Source organism: Delphinapterus leucas, chromosome 8 (assembly GCF_059928025.1).
Source record: "Delphinapterus leucas isolate spDelLeu-1000000601 "Yukka" chromosome 8, BTC_Dleu_Yukka2, whole genome shotgun sequence".
Classification (NCBI taxonomy): Eukaryota; Metazoa; Chordata; class Mammalia; order Artiodactyla; family Monodontidae; genus Delphinapterus; species Delphinapterus leucas.
The window spans coordinates 31,705,225-31,717,577 of NC_143136.1; positions in this window are offsets into that span (position 1 = coordinate 31,705,225).

A 12,353-nucleotide genomic window follows, 5' to 3' on the forward strand; every position below is an offset into this window, starting at 1 on the left:
GCGAGAGCTTAGGGTATTCTCAGGTCTTTTCTAGTCATGTGAACAGTCCTGACATGTTCACAGCCCTGTGCGTAACTGCTTTGCACAATCCCTGAAATTGTACAATTTGTATCAATATATCATGGCTTGTACATGCATATATGTATTTTATTCTTACTAGAATGGCGAGAACACTGTACAAAACTAATGCAGCTTTTTAAATGTCGCTTTTTGATACATGCACGTTCCATCAACACTCTCTACCTTAAGCTTACTGGTTAGTAGGGAACAACGGAAAGGAAAAGGAACTTGCTTCTGTGTTGGAAGCAAGTTGTGGTTTGAATGGAAAACATGCCTCTTAGGGCTGTCCCAGCCCCCACTTCCTCAGTTACAGATACTGTGTGCTTATTTTGTATTTGCTTTGAGTCTCACTGAATTTCCATGTATCCACTAGAATTCTTTGCTCATTTTTCATCATGCATGCTATACATGAGCGGGGCAACCAGACCAGTGAGCATGCATATTGCACATACCTCCTGGGTTCATGCACATGCTCCATTGTCCCATTGGACTTCACTTACAACACACAAGTTCAAAGATAAAAGAATTTTAAGATGACTATAACTCGTGTTGTGATGGCATGGCAAGAGTTCTCACCAACGAGATGGAGGCAGAAGCCTACTGGGACTTCTGGTAAAGTCCTGCTTTCAAGAAACATTCGTTATTCCTTGTTTCTTTGATTTTATTTTTTTACTCCTGCTTAAAATGGGGACGTGAGACTGAAGGATGGGCAGCTGGTTGCCTAGGAGGCAATGAACATGAAGGTAAGAACATGTGGTTAGGAGGTTGGAATAAAAAGCTGAAGGGAACGTGGATCTTCAGAGCCTCTACTTCTTATGTGAGGAAAATAAATCCCTGTGTGATGAAGCCACTATTTTTCAGGTGTCTGTTACTTGTTGCAGAATGCATCCGTAACTTATACTCATTAATTTTAAATACTGCATTTATCAGGTACTAAATTCCCATAGACACATGATTCTCTTTCTATACTTTTAAACCATCCCATCCCACTAATTTTTCCCACTGATTTTTAAAACACATTTCTATGCTAAAATCACACTCTTTTAACAGCTACAGATTTATGGGATGCTTTGCAATCTGTTAGAGTAATGCCTCTGTTTATTTTTTTTAAAGGCCTTAATTAATTCTGTCCATATTCACTTCCATATGAATTTTAAAACATGCTTGTCAATTTCTGTGAAAATTCAGTAGAATTTTGATTGCGATTACATTGAATTTATGGATTCATTTGGGAAGAATCGAAATCTTAAAATTTTCAGTATTTCCATCTAGGAGGAACGTAGCATAACTCTCCATTTCTGTAGATCTTCCATATTTATTTAGATTTTCCATATTTCCTTCAGTAGCATTTTAGTTTTACTTACATAGGGCCTACACATTCTTGTTAGATTTATTGTTAGGTATTATATCTTTTGTTTCTATTGTGAATGGGATTTGTTTTTTCCCATTGTGTTTTCTAATTGGTTTTTGCTAATTTATGGTAAAGCTATTATTTTTTATTAATCTTGATTCTGTATTCAGCCAGCTGGCTAGAGTATTTCCTCCAGATGCTTTCTAGGATTCCCATTTCAGCTCTAAAAGTGCTAGAACTTAGGTGTTACAGAACTTCATAATTGGAAGGTGATGTTTGGTCAAGGTCAAAGGAAAAGCTTCATGGAAGGGGTGAGATTTCATAGTCATCATTTATTTAAGGCTAATTCTACTGGTGGGAATGTCTCCAAGTCTGTGTGTTTGTTTATTTTTAGTGGTTTGTTTACTTTTAGTGATAGGCTCTTTCTGCTTCCTTCAGGCTCCTCTGCATTTCTTTATTGTTCAATCCCTGCCTGCACAATTGTTTCCAAAGGTGCTATAACATGATGGGCTGAATAAGCATTGCAGCAGAAATTCCCGAAACAGCTCCAGCATTGCTCACAGTTGTTCTTACTGGTAATCAATATCTTCTTTTGCCCCCAAATCCAAAGAGCTAAGACGTGAATTCAGATTTTTTTACTAGGAACTATATTGGAAGTCCACAGCTAAGTTTTTCATTAAACATTTTAGACTTTTGGCTTACTAGGTTGAAATTGAACTTGGAGTGATTCTGAAAGAATGACTGGTAGCCAAGAAGTCATATTACCTTCTCTTACTCCACAACCCTCAAAGTCCCTAAAAAATGTGTCTTCTATTGAGAGTGTTAACAAATATTTAGCACTCAGCTTCCAACGTCTTGCTTTTGACCATGGTAATACACATGCTTTAATGGACCAGTGTTCAAACTTGGACTTACCATGACATCTGTATTGCATGTCATGCATGTATCTTCACATCTGGAACATTTTAGATGTTTCCAAACTAAACGAGCAGTGGGGGAGAGAAAGGGAGAGATGGGAAGCCTTCTTTTCCAAATAGATAAGTCTGTGAAAATTTTCCTGAAACTCTTTGAAGATATCTGAGGGATAGTAATCTCTGAGTCAAGAGGCCTGTGTTGAAACCTGGCTCTACTACTTAATAGCTATGCCAGTCCCATAACTCATCCTCTGCCTCCCTAAGTCTTGTTTCCCTCTCACAGGAGTGTTGTAAGGGTAAAGTGAGATGAGGTTGACAAAAGAACCATGTAAACTGTAAAGTACTATGCAGATGTGAATTGTTAGTAACTTCAGAATGTTGAACGCTTCTTTTTACCTGCTGTAACATGCTTAGAGATGTGTAACCCAAAGGTGAAAGGAACCCCCAAATGGTCCCAATACATAAGAAAATCATACTTCGGCATGATGAAAACCTTTATAAAATATATAATTAGGGGCTTCCCTGGTGGCGCAGTGGTTGAGAATCCACCTGCCGATGCAGGGGACACGGGTTCGAGCCCTGGTCTGGGAAGATCTCACATGCCGCGGAGCAACTAGGCCCGTGAGCCACAACTACTGAGCCTGCGCGTCTGGAGCCTGTGCTCTGCAACAAGAGAGGCCGCGATAGTGAGAGGCCCGCGCGCCGCGATGAAGAGTGGCCCCCGCTTGCTGCAACTAGAGAAAGCCCTCACACAGAAACAAAGACCCAACACAGCCAAAAATAAATATATATATATAGAGAGAGTTAAAGTAAAATGCGTGACTTCACGATAAAATATTGATGAAAAGTTTCAAAAACAAGTCATAAAATATAAATGCAAATAGTTAGCATTGTTTTGATGTTTGAACTAGTGGCTTCAAAATCGAAAAAGAAAAAACACAACTGTGACAGCTTGACTGAATCAAATGCACAGAATCACTTCAGTCTTGTCAAGCCCCTACCTGATATCTTTCCCTAGGGTTAGAGAGCATACACTTTCCTGATTGGTTAGATTCTGTCTCTTGATTGTGTGTAGGAGGCACTGGCTTTCAGATGATGACCATCATCATCGCATTAATTCTTATTGCTGCTGTAACAGATTCCCCCAAACTTCGTGAAAACAACACAGATTTACTGTTTTATAGTTCTGGAGGTCAGAAGTCCAAAATGGGTCAGCAGGGATGTGTTCCTTCCGGAGGCTCTGGGAGAGAATCTGTCCCCTGCCTTTTCCAGTTTCTACAGGCTGCCTGGGTCAATGACTCTCTTGGCATCTCTCTGACATCTGCCTCCATCATCACCGTACGTACCTTCTCTGAAATCTGACCATCCTGCCTCCCTCTTTTTTTAAAAAAAAACTTTATTTTTATTTATTTGTTTTTTTTGCGGTACGCGGGCCTCTCACTGTTGTGGCCTCTCCTGTTGTGGAGCAACGGACGTGCAGGTCCAAGCGGCCATGGCTCACGGGCCCAGCTGTTCCACGGCATGTGGGATCTTCCCGGACCGGGGCACGAAACCGTGTCCCCTGCTTCGGCAGGCGGACTCTCAACCACTGCACCACCAGGGAAGCCCCTGCCTCCCTCTTATAAGGATCCTTGTGATCATCACATCACATCAGCCCACCTGGATAATCCAGGATACCCTCCCCCCATCTCAAGGCCCTTAATCACCTCTGCAAAGTCCCTTTTGCCATGTGAGATAACATATTCACAGATTCCTGTGGAGGTGCACATCTTGGGGGAGGGGCAACATTCAGGCCATCATAATTATTGACAACACAACACTTACAAGCATTGTTTACGTGATAAGCACCATTCTAGGCACCTCAAATACATTCAATCAAAAAACCTGATGAGAAAGATAATATTCTCTCCACCCTAAGGTCATGCCATTGAGGCGCAAAGAGGTTAAGTAACTTGCCCAACGTCAGACAGCTAGGATTTCAACCCAGGTGGGCTGACTCTAGAGCCCAAACTCTTCACCAGCATGCTTTTGCAAAGTGAACAGATTGGTCCACTAGATGTTGAGGAAGCAGAAACTCCTAAATATAGTTATTGCAGAGGCTATGATTTTATAACAACGATGGTAATAAATGTTTTAATCGTGGTTTACAATTTCTAAAGCACATTCCCAGCAATTTCCATGAAACTTTCCCATAATCCTATATCTCAAAATAATCTTTCTTTTCACTAAATCCTCTTCTTTTTTGACTTATTTAAATAGCAAGGGTTTGTAATATGCCTTCCACTGGAATTTGTGTACATGTGTATTTGTTCTGTCTGTTCAACTGTGAGACCCCTAAGTAAAGCGGAAACAAGCATCCATTTCGTAAACAAAGCAAAACAAAATGAAACTTAGTAGAGTGGCTTGAAACTGATAGTATTCATGAATATGTGTTCAGTTGAATAGTATACCTGAGACTGAGTACTGTTTGGGAAGTACTATAGAACCTCCAAAGTAGATACGACAGACGGCACTTTGATGACCCCAAAGAACCATGCCTTTCAGTATCCAAGTTTTTGAGTATTATCCTCTCATCTGACTCTGGGCTGAGCCTACAACTGCTTTAACCAACTGAATATGATGAAAGTGATGTTTTCTCCCTCTTAGAATGGATTTGTACCCAGTGCCTTACGTGTCCCTGGATCTGGGAAAGAACTGGGAAGCTTTCGTTTTCCGAAGTCCAGACCCCTGATGCCACAGGACTGGATTGTCTCAAAGTGTTTCTCAAGGTTGAGGGGGCCCAATCTAAAGCTGCAAGCTGGGCTCTTCAGGGCCCTGGGAGGGTCAGGGACCTGCACCAGGGTAGGAAGGACTCAAATAGGGTTGGCTGCACGGGTCCTGGAGAGGCAGGAAGCTGCATGCCACACTTGGGGATCTCAGCCAAGAGTCAGCCCAGGGCTGGTGCAGAGGAGGCTGAGCACAGTGCCTCCTAGTGGATGGTGAGGGCTGTGGTAGAAAGGCCAGGAGGGGCTGCTGGGACCCCTCCTTGAGGTTTTTCTTAACTGCTTAAATGGTAGAATTCATGAATGGCTTCAAAAGGAGAAAAGGGGTAGATCTCACTTCCACACTTCATGGTGGGGTAAGCCCACCCCAGTGTTGTTCAAAGGAACACATTTAATGAGCAGTTACTGTGCGCCTGGTCCTTGCAGACATTTCTCCTTTGATGCTCACAACAGCCCTATTATCATGTAGACCAGGTCTCAGAGCAGGACATGTTTGCACTTCAAAACACACATTCAGCTTAACCTGAAGCTCAGGCTTTTAGCCACCCTCTTATACCGCCTTTCTCAATTCTAAACTCAATTTTAAATTTGAATCAAATTTAGCAACTTAATCTTCTGATGCTGGGGGTTGAAGTTCAAGAACCAGGTTTAGGAAGGTTTTTCTCCTTAGGCTTTGCAGAGGAAAACCATCTGCAAACATCAAGTGCTGCTGGATTAAAGAGAATATATTTCAAAGAGAGTTGTTATTTTATTTTCAGGATTAAATGCCCTCCTTTTTAAAATCTTGGGTTTAAAATTTTAAATGTAGACACCCAGTTTGGTGGAGCGCTGGCTGAGAATGGACATCTCTCCCCACCACATGCCACCCTAGTCTTAGCCATGCGTCCCAATGTCCAGGTCCCTCTGCTACAGTCACGCCTGAGCCACCATTTTTGGACAGAGTCTGTGGACCCCATGAAGGGCCCTGTGGGGACCAGAAATCCAGTACATTCACAGTAGTCAAAGATGTTTACAATGTGAATCAGCGGTTAAGAGCAACTTCTTCCTCCCTAAAAAGTCACGTCTTTCATACAAACTATACTAATTATGCTGTTTAGTTTTGTTTTTCCAAGGCAAATGACAAGAAAAATGTATAACCAAGGGACTGGTTGACAGAAGTGAAGAAATATGAGACAACTAAAATAGAGAACGAAAAATAATGAGAAAAATGATTAAAAGAACTGAATTGTGTGGCTTGCTTTATGGGTAATGAGCCTGAACTAAGTGAAGAAGTTGCATGTATTTATGGAACCTACAGGATAGATGGGGGGAGTAGGTTCCTCCCAATCTCTAACTGGATTTTGTTTCCAAACTGGGTGGATAATTTAACAGCAGAGTGAGAGAGCTGTCCTGGGGTCACCCTGGCTGTGACCCTGTAAGAGAAGCTGGCCATGTACACAATTTCCGCTTTTATTATTATTATTATTTTTCTCCTGCCCTCAGATTCCACTCTGTCTGGACTTATCTGGAATTTCACACCCATTTATACTCATATATTCATTGCCTCCCTCCCCAGCCTCAGATCTGCTTACCAAGAGTCTCCTTTTCACCCTATATTAGTTTCCTGTAGTTGTGTAACAAATTACCCCAAATCGGGAGGCTTAAAATCAACAGAAACTCATTCTCTCACTGTTCTGGAGGCCAGAAATCTGAAATCAAGGGGATGGCAGGACTGAACTCTCATTCAAGGGTCTAAGGGAGAATGCTTCTTTGCCTCTTCCGGCTTCTGGTGGCCCCAGGTGTTCCCCGGTTTGGAGCTGCAGAACTCAAGTCTCTGCCCCTGTCTTCACATAGCCCTCTCCTCCTCTCCCTCTGCCTTTCTCTTATAAGAACCCTTGTCATAGGATTTCGGGCCCACTCAGATAACCCAGAATGATCTCATCTGGAGATCCTTGACTTACTGGCTTCCGCAAAGACCCCTTTTCAGAATAAAGTCCCACCAGAGGTTTGGGGTGGTCATATCCATTGGTGGGGAGCCATCACTGAACCCCTTCTTCTAAATTCAAGGATTTCTTACTCCCTAGGCAAGAGAATAATCAATCAAAAAGGAACCCATTTATATCCACCAAGGCATTTTGTAACATACTTTCCTGGCCTCTCCAGTTTTCTTATAAGCCACAGCTGTTTAAGATCATCATTCACTCGTAATCTCTTTCTCAGATCTCCCTTGAAACTCCTAGTCTGCTTGGCTTTAGGGTTCTATGTATTCAGCTGTACACCCTGGTTTGCCTGAGACAGTCCTGGCTGATCTCAGTGTCCTTTCTAGTTGATACCCTCTTATCTCTCAAAATCCTGGTTTGGGTGATACCCCTTAGCTGGAACATTTTCCTTTTTAGAGGCAGGACTTAAGGGACAATTGACAGAAAGCATTCTGTTTAGTGATTGATGAGTGATGAAGAGGGTGAGGCCTTTGCCTGAACTTGCAAATTTGGAGGCTAAAAAATGGGAGTGGGGAAGGTTTGAAAGAGAGTAGCACACAGAATAGGCCGCAGAGAGATCAAGACCAGACTTCCGTTCCACTGACTAAGGGAAGGATGAGCCTCTCCTAACAGCAATGGGGCCTGTTTCCCTGTCTGAAATAGTCCAAGAGCAATTAGCTTCTGAAATTTGAACCTCTGATCCAATCTTATTATTTGATTTGGTGAAATATGGTCTCTACAAGTTTGCAAGCAAAATACTTCCCAGAATGATTTGGTGACAATTTAAGCAACTTTAAAAAAATTTTTCCCCACCTCTACTCAAGGAACCAAGGGATTCTGTCTTTCGGGGAAGGTGCTCATAGGACAACGGACTTCACCTCTCTGTCTCTCTCAACAATCAAAACACAGGGAGCTGCTTAAAGAGTTGGGCACATTGTTCAGTTTGAAAGAACACGCCTGTTTTTTTTGCACCACCCTCACAGTCCAATAAATCATCAAAGGGAGGATGAAATGATGCAATCACTTTGGAAAACAGTGTGGTAGTTTCTTAAAAAGTTAAATATACTCCTCCCTCATGACCCAGCAGCTTGACTCTTAGGTATTTACCTAAGAGAAATGAAACTTTATGTTCATAATAGGGGTTGTACAGGAACACTGACAGCAATGTTATTCAGAATAGCCCCAAACTGGACAAATCCCAAATGGTCCTCCACAGGAGAATTGAGAAACCTATAATAATATAATCACGTAGTGGAATGGTAGTTAGCAATTAAAAACAATTATTGATTAAATCAATTGATCACCAAGTCCTATGGATTGTACTCTCCAAAATCTATCTGCTTCCCTCCCCTCACTATCACCATGCTAGTCCAAACTCCCATAATCATCCCTCACTCTGAGGAATGCAACAGTCTTCACCTGGCTTCCCCGCTTCTGCTCGTCCTTCCTCACATCCATTCCCCACACAGCAGCCAGAGTGATCGTCCAAAACATGACTCTGATCTTGGCACCCACTTACTCCGACCCTTCCTCCCCTCCCCCATCTCCAGTGAGTCAAATTCCTTCATGCACTGGGGTCTGGCCAAGGTCGTTCTGCCCGCAACACAGCACTCCCCATCTTCTCCTGCTCAACTTACTCCTCATCTCCTCCAGGAGGGGAGGTGGGCTCTGGTCCTGTTTTAGAGCAAGACTCTGTCACCCTTTCTAGTGGCATCCTGTGCTTTCAATCCTCATGGTGCCATCACAATGATTGTGAAACAGGGTTTAGACTGATTACTTGCTATTTTATTTTTTTTGGTATTATTTTCCTGTTGTGGCTATAACAAATTACCACAAACTTAGTGGCTTAAAATAACACAAGTTTATTATCTTACATTTCTGGAGGTCAGAAAGCCAAAAAGGGTTTCCCTGGGCTGAAATCAAGGTGTCAGCAGGGCTGCATTCCCTCTGGAAACTTTAGGGGAAAATCCATTTTTTTTGCCTTTTCCAGCTGCTAAAGGTCACATACATCCCTTGGCTTGTGGCCCCTTCTCTCTCTCCCGACTCTGCTTTTTATCACGTCTCTCTTGACTCTGGTCCTCCTGCCTCTCTCTTATAAGGATGCTGGTGATTACCTTGGGCCTACCTGGATAATCCAAGCTCATTTTTCCTTCTCAAGAACCTTAGCTTAATAATACCTTCAAAGTCCCTTTGTGCAAGGTAACATATTTACAAGGTCCAACTGTTAGGATGTAGACATTTTGGGGGCCACTCTTTGGCCTATCACATTTGTCTTCTCCCCAAATATTAAGCTCCACTGAAGATAAGGACCACACCTGTCTTGTCCACTGCTGCACTCAGACTGCTAGCAGGTGCCTTGCACATTATAGGTGCTAAATAATACATTTGCTGCGTAAAGTAATAGCATTGGGGCCACTTGCATGCAATTCGCTTAGATTTTATAATTCCATGTTTCAGTTTTATTTCCAAGTTTAAGACTGTAATGTCTTTTGTAGTTCTGTAGCCATTAAGGAAAGAGGGCCCATTCTACCTGGACCTTCTAGCCTCAAGCCAAAATTGTTCTAAAAACCACGTGTTCCACGACTCAGTGATTCACTAATTTTGTCCATAGAGTTTTTCTACATTAAATTATCTTTGCCTAATTATCTAACGCTTGGGACCAAACTCCCTTGAACTCCTTCTACTTTAAAAGTGTTCTCACCTGCCTCATGAATGCCACAACTTGCAGGAATCAGCTGCATCCTCCAGCCCAACAGGCTTCTAAGAGATTTTTGGCCCAACAGTGTATCTCCAAGCCAGAGTTCTTCAAACACTATTTCCAACCTCTACATACTACTTCGTTGGCAATCTACAAATGGAGTACCTGATATCAGTATTCTTTTTAAAAAATTTATTTTATTGAAGTATAGTTGATTTATAAGGTTGTGTTTCTGCTATACAGCAAAGTGATTCAGTTGTACATATATATATACACATTCTTTTTCATATTATTTTCCATTGTGGTTTATTATAGGATATTGAATGCAGTTCTCTGTGCTGTACAGTAGGACCTTGTTGTTTTTCCATCCTGTATATACTAGTTTGCGTCTGTTAACCCCAAACTCCCAATCCATCCCTCCTCTCCCCTCTCTCCCCCTTGGCAACCACAAGTCTGTTCTCTATGTCTGTGAATCTCTTTCTGTTTCACAGATAGGTTCATTTGTGTCATATTTTAGATTCCTCATGTAAGTGATATCATATGGTATTTGTCCTTTCTCTGACTTACTTCACTTAGTATAATAATCTCTAGGTCCATCCATATTGCCTCAAATGGCATTATTTCATTCTTTTTTTATGGCTGAGTACTATTCCAGTGTGTCTATATGTTATACATATGCCACAGTTTTTTCATCCATTTATCTGTTGATGGACATTAAGGTTGTTTTCATGTCTTGACTATTGTAACTGGTGCTGCTATGAACATTGGGATGCATGTATCTTTTTGAATTATAGTTTTTTTCAGATGTGTGCCCAGGAGTGGAATAGCTGGATCATATGGCAACTCTATTTTTGTTTTTTGAGGGACCTCTATACTGTTTTCCATAGTGGCTGCACCAATTTACGTTCCCACCAACAGTGTAGGCGGGTTCCCTTTTCTCTACATCCTCTCCAGCACTTATTATTTGTGGACTTCGATATCAGTATTCTGAGAGCCATATGATAGCACAAAAAGTACAATAATTTCAACTAAATTTTAAGAGTATTGTTTTAGCCTCTGCCATATTGAGAATCTCCCAGGTCAGGAGAGGGAAAGAAGAGATGAAAGAAAGGTGTGTGTGTGCGTTTAAAGCAGGGACAAATTACAACTGCATACTGAACCCATGTCTTTTTTTCTTTTCTTTTTTTTTTTGTGATACGTGGGCCTCTCACTGTTGTGGCCTCTCCCGTTGTGGAGCACAGGCTCTGGACGTGCAGGCTCAGCAGCCATGGCTCGTGGGCCCAGCCGCTCCACGGCACGTGCCCGGACCGGGACACGAACCCGTGTACCCTGCATCGGCAGGTGGACTCCCAACCACTGCGCCACCAGGGAAGCCCCTGAACCCATTTCTAAATTGAAACTTTCGTAGATAAGTGAAATAAGTGAATTCTTTCAATAAACTAAAACAAAAATAGAGAAAATTGTCAGTCAAACCAATTCCTCAATATCATGTCCTCAAGGAAGGAAAAGTTGGTTATCTAAATTTTTTGTTTTTTTACAGCTGTTTTGATTCTATGTAGGACCAGTCTGATTTGAAAGTATTATTCATCTGGTAAATAATCAAACAAATTTAGGACACTGCAAACCTAATTCCACTCATGAACATCTTCTTGTCTTATCTGTTCTGTTTTGAAATCTTGTCTTGGCTTGTTCCACAAGGACCTTATGAAATGTTCCTCCTCCCGTCCCCCCCACCAAAAAAGTGGAGCAGTACAGTCATTAAGCCCATTGTCTCCTCCTAGCCTTGCCTGGACTTAGAGCACAATGCCTGGACGTATGAGGCTGTGGAGCATTATTCATTGCTCACAGAGAGGCCAAGTGAGTTGGGATTAGCCTCAACAATGCACCCTACTATTTGCTATTTGGCCAGGAGCAGGGTTCTCATCCAATGCAACGCTTGTGCACATTCAGCTCATTGCTTGTCCATGTACATCCCCACACACAGGGAGGAGTTTTGCAATCCAAAGTGACAACCATGTGTCCTTGGCTTTGTTCCCGCCAGGGACAGGAAGGAGACTGCTCTGCGCTCTGCATTCTATCTCCTTGGCTGCTAACCCTCTAATGCAATTATCTGGGAAAAGGACTCGAGTTTGCTTGTAGTCTTTATATGGACATCTTGTGCTGGTTATTAAGGAATTTTCTTTATTAAAGAGGCACTTTGACTTAACCTCAAGTGGTCACTAAGGTATCCAGGCATCACGACAAGAACTTCACTGGATCAATACTAGAAAATTACTTCAAGAAAAGGGAAATCAAGCTGAAGAGAAATATGGCCAAAAGACTCATATATAACTAGTCCTCTGTTTGGGGATATCAAAGCCTGTGTTGCTGAACATAAGTAGGAAGCTTGAAGAATAGACTTAAATTTTACAAAGGGAAGAAGACTCTTCCATTGAGTGCTAAAAGTATTATAAAATTTCCAAGTCTAGGTGTTGTAAAGTCATTGCCTCCCCTCAGTCCTTACGTGATTTAGATCCCCTTTGGCTGTGAGGGTAGAGTGTGAGGGACTCCTTCTGATTCATGGGAAACCAGTGTAGCTACAAGCACCTGCCTAAGAACTACCTATCATTT